Source organism: Xyrauchen texanus, chromosome 28, assembly GCF_025860055.1.
Source record: "Xyrauchen texanus isolate HMW12.3.18 chromosome 28, RBS_HiC_50CHRs, whole genome shotgun sequence".
In the NCBI taxonomy this organism is placed as follows: Eukaryota; Metazoa; Chordata; class Actinopteri; order Cypriniformes; family Catostomidae; genus Xyrauchen; species Xyrauchen texanus.
In genome coordinates this window covers 6,109,685-6,124,597 of record NC_068303.1, presented here as the reverse complement: position 1 = coordinate 6,124,597, position 14,913 = coordinate 6,109,685, and the positions used below count along the sequence as shown (strand labels likewise).

At 39.1% G+C, this 14,913-nt stretch overlaps 1 pseudogene; it reads right to left on the bottom strand.

Moving 5' to 3' along the window:
• Window positions 1-13,625, bottom strand: part of LOC127622433 (methylmalonyl-CoA mutase, mitochondrial-like) — a 38,180-nt pseudogene extending 24,555 nt beyond the window's left edge.
• Window positions 13,626-14,913: the final 1,288 nt, after the last annotated feature.

Here is a 14,913-nt window from a genome sequence, read left to right as displayed (position 1 = left end):
TTGACAACATTAATGTAAAAATGTATGTTAACAGTTAACAAGTAAATATTATTTATGATTGTTTGCTATCTTTACAATCATATCAATACAATCATAATCTTCATCTTAAATGAGAAATCCTTTACTTGCTCCCTGCAAGAGTTCGAGGCTGAGGACATCAACAGCAAAGGATAGCGATTCTTCACCATGATATCATTCAGCCCCCAATAATCTATACAGTGTCTAAGCGAGCCATCCTTCTTCTCCACGAAGAAGGACCGCCCCTGCCGACAAACAGGAAGGGCGGATGAGACCAGCTGCCAGAGAATCATTGATAATCCTGTTCATGGCCTCCCTCTCAGGAGCTGAGAGCAAATACAGACGTAAATATTCCGCTATGAAGAAAAACGAATAAAGATAAACTGATAACCTTAGATGACATGTCAAGGAACAAATCTTCTAGCGGAAGGATGGCACTTATAAATAATATGCTTAAAGTTTGAATTCTATATTTGCGTCAAGCCTTACAATGTTATTTTGCCATGACTGTTATATTCACACTAAAACACAGCCTCACATATATTAATGCTTAAATATAAACCATATGGCCATAAGTTTGTGGACACCCAATTCTGGTGATCTGGTTTGGCATAGTTCCAGTAAAGACAAATGTCAATGCAACAGCATACAATGACATTCCAGAGATATGTGTGCTTCCAACTTTGTGGCAACAGGCCTTTTTCTGTTTCAGCATCGCAATGCCCTGTGGACAAAGTTAGGACCATAAAGAAATTATCTACAGAATCTGGTATGGAAGAACTTGAGTAAATGCACAAAGCCTAGTCCTGAACCCAACTGAACAACTTTGGTACCCCAACTGCGAGTGTGAGCCAAGCACACTGCCCAACATCACTACCTGACTTCACTGATGCTCGTGTCTGAATGGGAGAAAATCCATGAAGCCATGTTCCAACATCTACATTTACATTTATGCATTTGGCAGACACTTTTATCCAAAGCAACTGTGCACTTATTACAGGGACAATCCCCCCAGAGCAACCCTTGTTAAGTGACTTGCTCAAGGACACAATGGTGGTGGCTGTGGGGATCGAACCAGCGACCTTCTGATTAACAGTTATGTCCTTTAGCCCACTACGCCACCACCACTCCAACATCTAGTAGAAAGCCTTCCTGGAAAAGTGGAATAGGTCCATGCCAATGGTTCTGAAATGAAAAGCTCATGAAGCACATATGGGTTTGTTGATTTGATTGTATGTTCACATAAAGCTTTTATGAAGTAACAGTTGACACCAAGACCTGCCTCTCACATAGTTAATCAAAAGGTTTTCACCTATAAAAACATGCACAAATGAATGGACACTTGATTATTGTTGTTTGCATAAAGAGGGCATATTAATCAGTTATCATTATAACTTAGCAGGGAGCGAACAAACAATTTTCTGTTTTCCACTTCACTCTTTAATGTACATTCATTATTTTTACAAAGAACATATTGGTCCTGAATATATTATATATGATCATACATTATATATAAAAACTGCCAAAGGTGTATATTTTATAACCGATGAAGATGTGACACAATATTTCCATTTTTAAATGAATTGTTCACTCAAAAATTAAAGTTTGCAAATATTTAATCACCCTGAATTAGTTCTAAAATCCTGTGCCCAATAAAGGTCCTGCAAGTGATAATTATTTATTTATTTATTTTTATTAAACGACATGCAGAAAACACCTTTATTACCTTTCAGATAACATTGAAATATGTGCCATGAAATATCACACCTGTCTTTGTAACAGTGGCGTTTCAGAGTTTTTAAAAGGGGGGCATGACTAATTAAAGTCCAAGTCAAATGGATGTTCCAGAATGGCCAAAATCGCTTACAGCACCTTTTAGGAGAAGTCTAGCTTTTTCAATACAATGAAACTGAATGGGGCGGAAGAAATTTATACAGATTGTGAATGACATGAATGTGTGTAAATCAGGACAGAATTATCATTTTGAACAATCTGGTGAACAATTCCATTAATGTCATTCTTTACCAGTAGTCCTATGGTATAATTGTTCAACAAACATTTGGACATCTTACACTGAATGGGCAGTTTTAAAAATTTTTATCAATATCAAGATTTTAGATAAATATTAATGTTTATGGGAAAGTGTATTTCTTAGCTCAGGGGTGTCAAACATACGGCACATGGGCCAGAACTTGCCCACCAAGGAGTCATCTCCGGCCCACGGGATAATTTGCAGAAAAAATAAATACGTTTGAGAACATTCACGTTGATTTAGCCTGTAACTTGTGTAAGATGTATTCATACTATTCTTTTATTAGCAACAGCAGAACAGATAAACATTTAAGTTTGTGGTGCTGCATGTACAAGCTTACATGATCAGTGGAATTTATTTTAATTAGCAGACTTTATTTTTGTCACATTATTTTTGCATATCCCAGCTAAGCTGGGGTCAGCCATGATACAGCACCCCTGGAGCAGATAGGGTCAATGGCCTTGCTCAAGGGCCCAACAGTGGCATCTTGGCTTGAACCCCAGACCTTCTGCCAGTAACCCAGAGCCTTAACCACTGAGCCACCACTGCCCCATAAATTATGCGGAACATTCAGCGCTGGCAGAGTCACAAGTATCAGTGAATGACTGAGGGTGACAAGTTCCATTGTCACACATTGACACTGTGAATTTTCTTTCACAGAAATAATGACAACATGGACAGGTCCAAGGATAAATATTAGATGTAATATCTGTTGCATTGTTTCCGTCCCATTGAACTATTATTAATTATAAGCAGGTTTCAGTTCCTTGGTGGATATTTTATGCAAAATGGTGGGTTATTTCTCTGGCGGGCGACTTATAAAATCTTGGAGTGACATGTGACAAGAAAATGCTGTCAGACACAAAGACATGCGTTTGAAGAAACATAGTTGATTATACATATAGATGATATGAAAAGAAAAGCCGCTGATGCACGTAGCTGATTCGCTGTGCATTCAGTGGCGCTCTGCCACCCATAAGCACAGTACTTCTTATTGAACACACACATGCAGAGTACTCACCATTTCTGCTGTTTCAGTCATCTGAAAATTGCAACTGCAAGAACAGTGCCATCAATGAGAACGCTGCAAATGATTTCATACCATCTCAGGATTTCCACAGAGCAGTTCGAAAGAAACCTTGCTTAATTCCGTCGGGGCCTGGGTAGTTGCTAGGGAGGGAAGAGTCACATGGGGTAACCTCGTCATGGTCACTGTAATGTGTGGTTCTTGCTCTCAGTGGGGTGCGTGGTGAGTTGTGCGTGGATGCCACAGAGAATAGTGTGAAGCCTCCAAATGCGCTATGTCTCTGCGGTAATGCACTCAACAAGCCACATGAAAAAAAGGGGATTTCCGATCTCAGACGCGGAGGCAACTGAGATTCGTCCTCCACCACCTGGATTGTGGTGAGTCACTACACCACCACGAGGACTTAATTCTAAACATTTGTGGCTAAATACATTACAATACAAAGCAAATAACATACAGCAACATTAATTAATTATCATGTTTACCATAATAATTCAATATAGCTTCAGAAGTGATGTTGAATATACCTTTATGAATGCAGCAAAATGCATACATGTAAATATAAATGTATGAATAACCAAAGGAGTTGGTAAAAAAATCAAAGTGGCTGATCAAATTGGGCATTCACAGCCACTGTGCCTGGTGGGCAAAAACATTTTTTTTTTTACCCCAGTGTAATCGATGAAAACAACATCTTTCTATTTTCCTGCTCCAATTTTCCTTTGATTCACTGCTGAACAATCAGCATCACTAAATAAATTATATTTTACCCAAAGTTATGAGCTTGCAATCTGACTTGAATATGGTGACATAAAAAAGCATACACCATGAAATAACACCAAAACAGCGCGCATTTCTATTGCGTTGTGTTCGCTGGCTGTACTCAACAACAAACATGGTGACTGGTTTAGTCCGATTCAAGATTAAATGACTCACATTAAATGGTGCATTTAAAACAGTGATTCACCAGCTCACGAGTTCTTGTTTTGAATCAGTTTGACGAATCCTTCAGTGAATGAACTTACTTGGAGGGGCTGAATGAATATGGGATTTTCTGCAAGTTGCTCTCAGTCATGTCAAAATGTTTTGGTTCAAAGTTGATAAAATATGATATAAATGAGTTCCCTTACTGCTGTAAGCTTATCCTTTTTATTGTCTTTATTTTACAAAAGCACAAGGTTTTGTTGTTATTGTGAGGGTACACAAATAAAAGCAGACCCTTTATAGTCTCTAATGATATCTTACACTTATCTGTATGCCCCAAAATGACGGAGTATTTTATGTTGTTTCTGTCACGGTATTTAATCCTATGTCTCTTCCTTGTCTCGTGCCTTGTTCTTAGTGTGTGTTGTGTGGGTGCGTGAATGTGTGGGCGTGTTGTTTGTACCATGATTAGCGCTCTGCCGCAATCACTCCTCTCACCAGCTGTTACTCATTCCCATTCCCTTTAAATTCTCACCACTCTCTCATCTCCTTGTCAGATCGTTGTTTGTGATGTCCGGTGTTGTTCGCTCTTCAGAGTTCCAGTCCAGTTCTCTCGTTGTCCCTGTTTCGTGTCCTGTTTGCTGTTACCCGGATTCGCCGTGTCTGCTCAACACTTCTCTTCACTCTTCTCACCACGATCATCTGACCATTGGAGACTCTGCGCCACTAGACCATCACCCCGGACTTTTCCCCTATCTTCTCAATTTGACTGTCAATAAACTAATTGTCAACTTGCAACTTGCTTCCTAGCTTCATTACGTCACAGTTTCCACTTTAATGACGAAAAAATCCACCAGAGGGTTACGTTTTTCACCATTGGTCCTGTGGTGTGAACAATTTTCATTTGTATATTGAAAGTACAAATATACAATATAAAGTACAAATATTCCATGTAGTCTTTCAATTATTAATATGAGGTCATTAAAGCAGGATACATAATAATTATAAAAGAATGCTGTTTAAAGTCATTTTAGATGGAGTATAACATTTCAAACCACATGAAATGTCCCATATAATTTTCTATACATGGACCCATGTTGTAATGATGAATACAGAACGTATCTCTAACTATGAAGTATAAAATTAACAAATTATCCACCATTTCAATTGAGCACTCCAAGTGCATACTTCCTTTGAACAAGTTACCTGCATGATTGAAGTGCATAATGGTGCACATATTAGTGCCAGTGTTCGATTGAATTAAAGCCCTTGATTGTGATTAGGTAACATTATATAAAGAGCTCTGATGGGCTTAAGAGACAGAGAAAGGTTGTGACAATTTCAGATCGCATCAAAATGGATGAAGGCACTCGACTGCAGGGAAAAATCCACTGTGACTCATAGCCGCGGGGGGACTAACCTTCCCCGGTTTCTCAATCTGCTTGTTACGCACAGATGTGTTGTCGATGGCTAGCACATCCACAGACTCTTCCTTCTCCAGGCGGTACTTGTTGACCCCTACAATGACCTCTGAACCTATATTGAGAGAGTGAGAGAGAGAGAGAGAGAGTGTGAGAGAGAGAGAGAGAGAGAGAGAGAGAGAGAGAGAGAGAAGATAGGGCATCAGTGGGTGGGAAATTCCTCGACCTAAATAATGAAACAGATCAATATGAATATTAAGTGACTGAACCAGACCAATACTAGACTGCCTGGTGCTGAAATAAACCAATGTCTTCTGAAGTGTTCCAAATAGTTTTTTTGTGAGAACAGACCAGAATATTACTCCTTTTTCACAACAAATCTTGACATCAGCATTCTCCTTGGCGATCATTATTTTATGCTCGATTACACTGTCTAGTGTCATCTAGCAATCAGTGCATGCATCAAGCACTGGGAAGTGTAAACAAGCTTGAAATCATCGTGCCTAGAGACTGTAATAGCAAGCTGTACAGTACAAATTACATTAGTCTGTTCTCACCCAAAACCAATTAGTATTACTTTGGTGATGCGTTTTGGTCACCATTCACTTGCATTGTAAGGACCTACAGAGCTTAGATATTCTTTTAAACGTTATTTTGGTTTGGGCTCTGGAGAAGAATGTCATACACATCTGAGATGGCATGGGGGTGAGAAAATAGAAAATTGAGAACAACTCCTTTAAAACAATGCCATACTGATAAAGCTGTTTACGTGCAAAGGCAGATCAGGGGGACGGGCAAAAATCTCTAAAAGCAAACTCTGACAAATCCAGTGACTCATCTTATTTACCTTGTTACTTGTAAAATCAAATTTGTTTGCAGAGGACGTCAAATACTTGTGCACTTTGACTCCCGAAAATTGCATAAAGCCAGCAAATCTGTTTTGAGCTGTCAATTACAGCCAGCTCTTGACATTTTGTGTGCAATATGCATCAGACAGTCTGTGTACAGTCCATAGTTGGTTCATGGTTACTGCACTGAGAAAATAAAAAGTAATATACAATGAAAAAGTGAAGTGATTTACAGTCCACCCCAACTGTTATAAATTAGACCAGTCCAGTCATAATGTCACTCTTTCTTTCTCATTCTTCCCAAATTCCATCAGTCATATTCTCCCTCTCCATTGCTGATTCAAGCTCAAAGCACAAGCACTCTTGTGGGCTCCTGTGCAGGCATCAGATAAACGTGAGGGAACACACGATCAAAGCCTGGAACATTTGGGGTTAGAGCACAACCACAGCAGGAGTCAACAGACTGAGGGTCACTGATAAAGCTTTGGCATCAAACGAGCACCATAAAGCCAGTACAGGTGAGAGGAGGCTTGTTGTTCATGCCAGAAGACGAGGTTCCCTGCATCTTCTGGGCAACTGACATTTACTGATAGACACAGGTTAGTTTAAGCCTGGGAGGAACAACTTTAAGGTCACACAAATGTTGGAAAACTACTTACTGTGAGCTTTGAGGTATCAGGGCTACAAACACATTTAAAAATATCAATTATATGGTAGAAAAGGTGTGATTTACACGAACAGATCAGACTCTAATGAAAATTCTGTTATCATTTACTAACCACTTTGTCATTCCAAACCGTATGTCTTTCTTTCTTCCATGAAACACAGAGAATTGTGATGCCAAAAAAATTAAATTTTTGGCTGCAATGGAAACTGAAAATTCTCATTTTAATTATTTTGTTGTTTTTCTTTGTTTGGAATAACTACCAATTCTATTACTTTTATAATATAATGTTTATATTTGTAATTGATTACACAAATGATGTGACTTTGCAATCATGAAAATACAACAAACGTATAGATACAACAACAAAACCTGTGAAGTAATGCATTTTGTCGGATTTTCAGCTGACACTTTTACATGAATAAAATTAGGTCCTCTAATAATTAAAGTAAACTAAGTGGGGATTAGACCCCAAAATGACAAAAAAGCACCATAGATTATGCTAGTTGTCCATCAAACTGCCAAGATGCGTTTCGATGCACCATATTAGTACACTAATGAGATATGAGCTGTTGAAGATTTTCAATGAATAAACACTTAAATTTCAACTTGTTTTTGTTGGATCCTCAAGAAAACTATCATATGACTTCAGAAGACTTTAAATATAGCACACAAGCCAAATTGACTATTTTTATGTTTATTTTTCTCCCCAATTTGGAATATCCAATTCTAATGTGCTCTAAGTCCTCGTGGTGGCGTAGTGTCACCTCGATCAGGTGGGAGGACGAATCATCAATCTGTCATCAATCTGTGCATCTATTGTTGAACACGGAGACACTATTCTCCATGGCATCCACGTGTGACGCACTTGTTCTACCCACTCCGTACGAGACTCAAACCAACGTCTCCGGCGTGGGAAGCGTGTGCTCTAACAAGGAGGCTAAAGGCTACAGCCTCTAGTGTCAGTCGCTAGTGCACCTCTTGAGGTCAGGAGAGTGAGGTTTACACACTGCACAGCTATCTACCAGCTGGCTCCCATTACACTCACCCCCTAAACCTCACTCCCATCCGGGTCACGGCACCATTGTGACGCTCTTGTTCTACCCGCTCCGTACGGGACTTGAACCAACGTCTCCGGCGTGAGAAACGGGTGCTCTAACAAGGAGGCTAAAGGCTACAGCCTCTAGCGTCAGTCGAGAGTGAGGTTTACACACTGCACAGCTATCTACCAGCTGGCTCCCGTTACACACGCACAAATCACCACGTGCCCCACCAAGAGCCACCTTATAGCGACCACGATGAGGTTACCCCGTGTGACTCTACCCTCCCTAGCAACTGGGCCAATTTGGTTGCTTAGGAGACATGGTTGTATTTTTATGGTTCATTTAAAGGTGTTTTCCTATAATTTGTTGCCCTAGTCCCCATTCACTTTATAGACACTTTATAATTTTCATTGTATAGAAAAGAAAAGACCAAACATTCTGCTAAACATCTCCTTTTGTGTTCATCTTAAGAAAGTCAATAGGTTTGGAATGAAATGAAGGTGAATAAATGATTACAGAACTTACATTTTTGGGTAAACTATCCCTTTAAATGGTCACAGGAGGGATGTGTGCTTCTCTTGATCTACTTCATTAATGTGATAATTAATTTACATGCCCACCCACTTCAGAGGGGCTTCTGAAGTCTTCAGTGATAACTACCGGATGGTCCACCCAAAGGCTATCAACTTAAGAAATAACAAGCTATAAAATGTGTAAATTATGCATAATATATTAGAGAAGGAGCAACATGTAAAAACATTCCTTGACTTGAACCATCACCTGATTAAATAAATCAAATCAATTGCATGCCCCATGGGAACATTATCATGCATGTGGAAATTGCAATCATAATGCGTTTCAATCTTCAAATGCAAGCATTTGGCATGATGATGATGACTGTTGCCTGTGCACGTGTATGTTGATGCATGTTAAAAATCTGCCCTGTGGTAATCTACTTATCAAACAGCAAAACACAAGTGAGATGTTCAAATGTAGATAAAACAAAGCAACCACAAATAAATAAAAAATAACCAAGGTCACTTTGAACGTCATATCCCTGCAGTTGTATTGCTGGTTGACATGTTGATCATTGCATTTAACAGTATGTTTTGTGTACAGAGATTTAATTAGCATCTTGGCTCCCATCTGTCTGACATCAGGGATTCAGCACAGGAAAAACAAATTATAGTTGCCACAAGACACAAAAGAAAATATTCAAAAGAATAAATTATTCGAATCTCATTCATGTAAACTGCCTTTGTGTAAATGACAGGGTTCCCACACTTTTTGAACAATGAATTACCATGGCTTTTCCAGTCATTTGTGGTAACTATATAGTCATTTATTCAGGAATCGAGCTACACTGGTCACCCTGTATTGTTCAAGTGAACTGGCTAATAAGAGTCCTTCATTAAGGAATCGGACTACACTGGTCATGCTGTATCTGTGTTGTAGATTAAAAAGAGCAAGCTAATAAGAGTCATTCATTAAGGAATCGAGCAACACTGATCTCACTGTATTCACGTTGTATGTTCAAATGAACTGGCCTATAATAGTCATTCATTCATTCAGTAATCGAGCTACACTGGTTGCTCTGTATTCGCGTTGAAGATTTAAATGAACAGGCTCATAGGAGTCATTCAAACTGGAATCACACTACACTGATCATGGTGAATGTTTCATGCTGTAGATTCAAAGGGACTTGCTCTTAGTCAGAATCAGAATGAGCTTTATTGCCAAGTATGCTTACACATACAAGGAATTTGTCTCGGTGACAGGAGCTTCCAGTGCACAACAACACAAAAATAGCAGCAAGATAGATAGATAACATAGATAATAATACAAAATAATTATACACATACGTACATACACACACAGACACACACACACATACATAGATACACGCATACACATACATAGTGCAATTCTAATACAAATATGTTATCTGTTATGTACAGTGCAATTTTTTATTTTTTTCCCCTGAGGAATGAAATGGCAGAAATGGCAGAAGAGGTAGATGTGTTGGATAAATATAAAAAAAAATACTAAACAGTGTATTGCACATAATTGTTGCTCAATGGGGCAATTTTAACAGTTCATGAGATGGATGGCCTGAGGGAAAAAAACGGTTCCTGTGCCTGACTGTTCTGGTGCTCAGAGCTCTGAAGCGTAGGCCAGAAGGCAACAGTTCAAAAAGGTAGTGGGCTGTGTGAGTGGGGTCTAGAATAATCCTCTCAGCAGTCTGAACTGTCCTTTGTAGTCTTTTGATTTCGTAGCTGAACCAAACCAGACAGTTATTGAAGTGCAGAGGACAGACTCGATGAATGCTAAGTAGAACTGTATTAGCTGCGCCTGTGGCAGTTTGAACTTCCTCAGCTGGCGAAGGAAATACAACACACTACATTGGTCGCAATTAATGTTTTGTGCTGTAAATTCAAAAGAACCTGTTCATAAGATTCATTTGTTCAGGAATCTAGCTACTCTGGCCACACTGAATTCGTGATGTTGATTAAAATGAGTCATTCATGCAAAGTCGGACTACACTGGTCGTGTTCAATGTTTTGCTCTGCTGATTACTGAATACGACCCCATTGAACACGACCAGTGTAGCGGTGTTGCAGTCCCGCCATGTTGTTGCAGGAAACACTTTAGAGTATCTGCTCTTGACTTTAAAATAAACGGATGCCACATCAAAACATACAAACCTCTCCTAATCTGATTTCTAACTGTTAGCTTGTCAGTACTTTGAAAACATGGACTTTGTCAACACACAATGTTTGGAGGACATATGGTCGATGACAGTCTGCTTTAGAAACCCCATCAGCCGGACTGAAGATACTGTGATCAAATATACAGAGGCTGTGTTCTGCTCGACTGGTTGATTAGTGTCTTCACAGCAGGGTGAGGTGACATCTCAACACCCATTTGCCTGTGAACGGCTCCTTATGCATTCACGACTGACACTGCTCCTGTTGCCTGACAGATAAGATACTCCAAACACTCCTCGCTGGACTACCTATGCTCGGATTCTATCATCAAGTGCATCAATTACCTTCTGTCATTATTACGATGTCATCGCTGATCAGCAATAATGCATTTTTTACCAGGGGGCATGACCTTCTTGAATTTATTTGAATCTATAAATTTACATGTGCTTTAAAAGGATAGTTCACTCAAAACCGAAAAGAGCATGCAGCCCTTTTCCATTCAGTGGCCGTTCAGTGACCAAAAAAAGCACCATAGAACTAGTTCATACATCTCATGTGTAATATACTTATATAATATTTATAGCATTTACCTACAGAATAAAAAAATGCTGCATCACGTTCAGTTACTACACACATCAAAGATGGCAATGCAGTATTTTTTAATCTGAGTGCAGACGTGAGCTTCAAAAGAGGTGCAGATTATCAGTGAATACCAGGGATTTTTTTTTTTACACTTTAATGATTCTTCTGTGGTGCTTTCTGTCCTTTTTAGAGTCATTGTATGTAAAAGATCTATGTAAAATTCTCCTTTTGTGTGTTCAACAGGGGGGATAAAATGGTTGTGCGTGTGTGTGTGTGTGTGTGTGTGTGTGTAGAACTGATGGAGTTTTGGTTGAGTACATGAATCAATGCGCGCTTGTCTACAGGCTGCACTTTCCTCAGTGCGTAGTTTGGGGATTCCCTCGGCCACGGCGCGAGCCATTCCTCCCATCTCTTCAATCTCAGTGATGAACTGAATAAGAAGCAAATAAAACATAAATCATGTGAACACACATACATACACAAACATTACACATCTAAACAAAGCAAAACACATTTATAGTGCCATTCAGTTTAATGAAAACCTTTAAAACACTCCACAAAAACACCACAGCTACAAATCATGAGTACTCCAGATACACAATACACTGTATATCATAGCCGTAATGGCCAATATTAGCATTTTTTATCATATTGGTTTGACTAAGCTAATATTGGAAGCATATTCAGCTTTCAGAAATACTAGTGATGCATCAATTCTACTATACATTAGTGTTTTGAATGTATGAAGCCTGTAGAATTATTGACCGGAGCTTTAGTCCACCTACGCACTAATACTTTTTAGTTTGAAAACAGTAATGGGCAAAATTATAGATTTTCAGATCTATCGCAGTCTTCATTTGAACGACCTTGAAATTGATTCTTAAATCACATAATCGATTATTAAAATATGCACAAACCTCTACAATGAGATTCCATGCAAAACTAAAAATATCTGAGATTAGCCACTAGCTGGTAAATGTTCAGATTTTACTCAAAAAAACACGTTGTTGTCATCTATCTCCCTCCAGGTCAGCTGACAAGCTTTCTTGAGGAGTTGGATGTCCTGCTGTCCTCCTTGCCAGAGGATGGTAGGCCACTTGTGTTTCTTGGCGATTTCAACATACACCAAGACAAGCCCCAGGCCACTGAACTGAATACTCTTCTGGCCTCATTGACTTGGAAAGACTACACACCACAGCAACAGATCGGGCAACCAGCTGGACCTCATTTTTACACATAACTGTACCACCTCAAATATTCTTGTTACACCTTTACATGTCTCTGATCACTACTTTGTTCAATTCAACATGACTCTCCCATCTACATTAAAACGGCACCTCAACTTCACTCTCTATCTTCAAAAAATGGCTAAAAACACATCTTTTCCAAGAGCACTTAACCAGTCACAAAAAAAAAAAAAAAAATACAAAAAATGACAATTCTTGTTGCACTTAAATCTGTTTTGTATACTATTCTGATGATAGTGAAACTTTGTAGTTTCGTACCACTGTCTCCTTAAGATGATTCGCTTATGTTTCCTTTCACCGTAACCTCCGTTCCTCTCACCCTCTCACCTTTCCACTGATGTCTCTGCCTCTCTTCCCACAATAAATGTATTTTCCACGCTTGATGTAAACACTGCCACAGACACACTTAGCTCTACTTTAACAACCTGTCTAGACAACATCTGTCCTCTCTCCTCTAGACCAGCACGTACTAAACCACCCAGCCCCTGGCTGTCTGACATCCTTCGTGAACATCGGACTGATCTCAGGGCAGCTGAGAGGAGATGGCAGAAATCTAAAGATCCAGCCGATCTAGGTAAATATCAGCTTCTGCTTGCAACTTTTTCAGATAACGTCAAAGCTGCAAAAATAGCTTCTAGATGATATCAGCCTTCATTTCAGAGTTGAAGCAAATCATTTTGCAACATTCAGGAACATTCTTTTACAAAATTTGCCAACATGAGAGAAATGTTTTCAGTCTCACTATGTAAAATGTTAATGCTGTGATATTGTACCTTTAATTTTATCCCTGTAAAACGTATTGCTCTATCTACCGTGCTGAATCCTGCATACTGTCTGATGGTCCAGGGTCTGTAAGTGTACATGGTGGGGTACGGCCCCAGGTGAAGGGGTACACTCCTGGTAGTTCATCCTTGACTGCGGCAGTATCTGTCTGTGTGTACACGGGTTTGATTGAGATGCCCTCTGGGGTCCTCCAGATCAGATCCTCTGGATTTGTCCCTTTCAGCTGTTTCCTGGCCAGGTTGGCCCAGCCCTCATGGATCTTCCCTTTATCCTGGTGTGGGGCAACGGTACGGTACTGTCTCGGGTGGCATTGGGGGTCAAGGGTCATGGATACAGACGCTCCAATTAGTCATCTGGCTGTCAATGACACACATGCCTTCCATGCAGTCAACATGTTGTGTGCACTGCATAGGTGACCGCAGGGTTAGTTATTCATGAGTTATTCTACTTTAGTATAACAGTTCAGTATCTATATATATACGCAAGAGCACCCATGTGAAATTGACTACATACATCCACAAAAAAAAATCACCTTGACACCTGTTAAAATTAATAACAAAATGTACAGGAAAGTGAATTTAGTTCTGAGAAAAGGTCAAGTATCATTTGTTTGCAGAATGCAGATGCCACTTTGTTTTATATTGTGTTGCCTATATTATTACATTTAAGTGTCCAAATACTTTTGGGGGCAGCAATCCCTGCATTTAATGTTGGATTGTTATGAAAAAAACAACCTTCATGAAGGCATGTGACTTCATTAGTTATCAAAGCTTTTGTTTAACAACTCTGGTCGTGACATACAATCTCATTTCATTTATACAAGCAAAAACAACAACAAAAATTACATTTATAGCATTTATATTTCCCTGATTACTTCCGTAATCAGGTACTTATAGTTGTATCAATTAAGTTAGCAAACTAACAGGCCAGTTTAGATTATAAACCTAAAAGCCTTTGCATATAAGCAATGCTAAAAACATCAAAGACGCTGAACGGCAAATTAAGACTTTTATAAGAGCACCTATATCATAATGCTTTAAAACACAACCTTTACAAACAAAATAATACAATTTTCTGAACTTGTGCGCGTCAGTTATTTCCAGACACCGATGACACATGCTGACAGGCGTGCTACGCTACAGCCAATCACATTTAACAACAAACCAAAAGCAGCCAATGAGAATGAAGCTAACCAAAACTTTCTGACCCGGATGTGGAGTATTTCTAAGCACGAGTGATCGTGAGGTTTTGAATCAAACGTTCCGTTTCATATTTTGGACTGTTGATGTTCAGGCAAGTTTTTAAATGTATGTGGCTAAGACACACCATATTAAGGAAAGCCTTCCATATACTTGCCATAAATGCCAAATGACTTGTTTTTTTGACGTGTCAAATTATTATTTTGACGGTACCAATGCCACAGACTTTCCAGCAGGTGGCGACCTATCACACATTTGTTTTTTATGGTTCATTTTATTAAATAATTGATATTATCAATTGATGTTATTAATCTTAAATTAAATTGAAAGAATCTGCACCTGCCTTTGGAACTTAGTCATGCAGTCTGGCTTAATGTTTGGAATAATGTACAGTTTTGTAAGGAAATTGGTACTTTA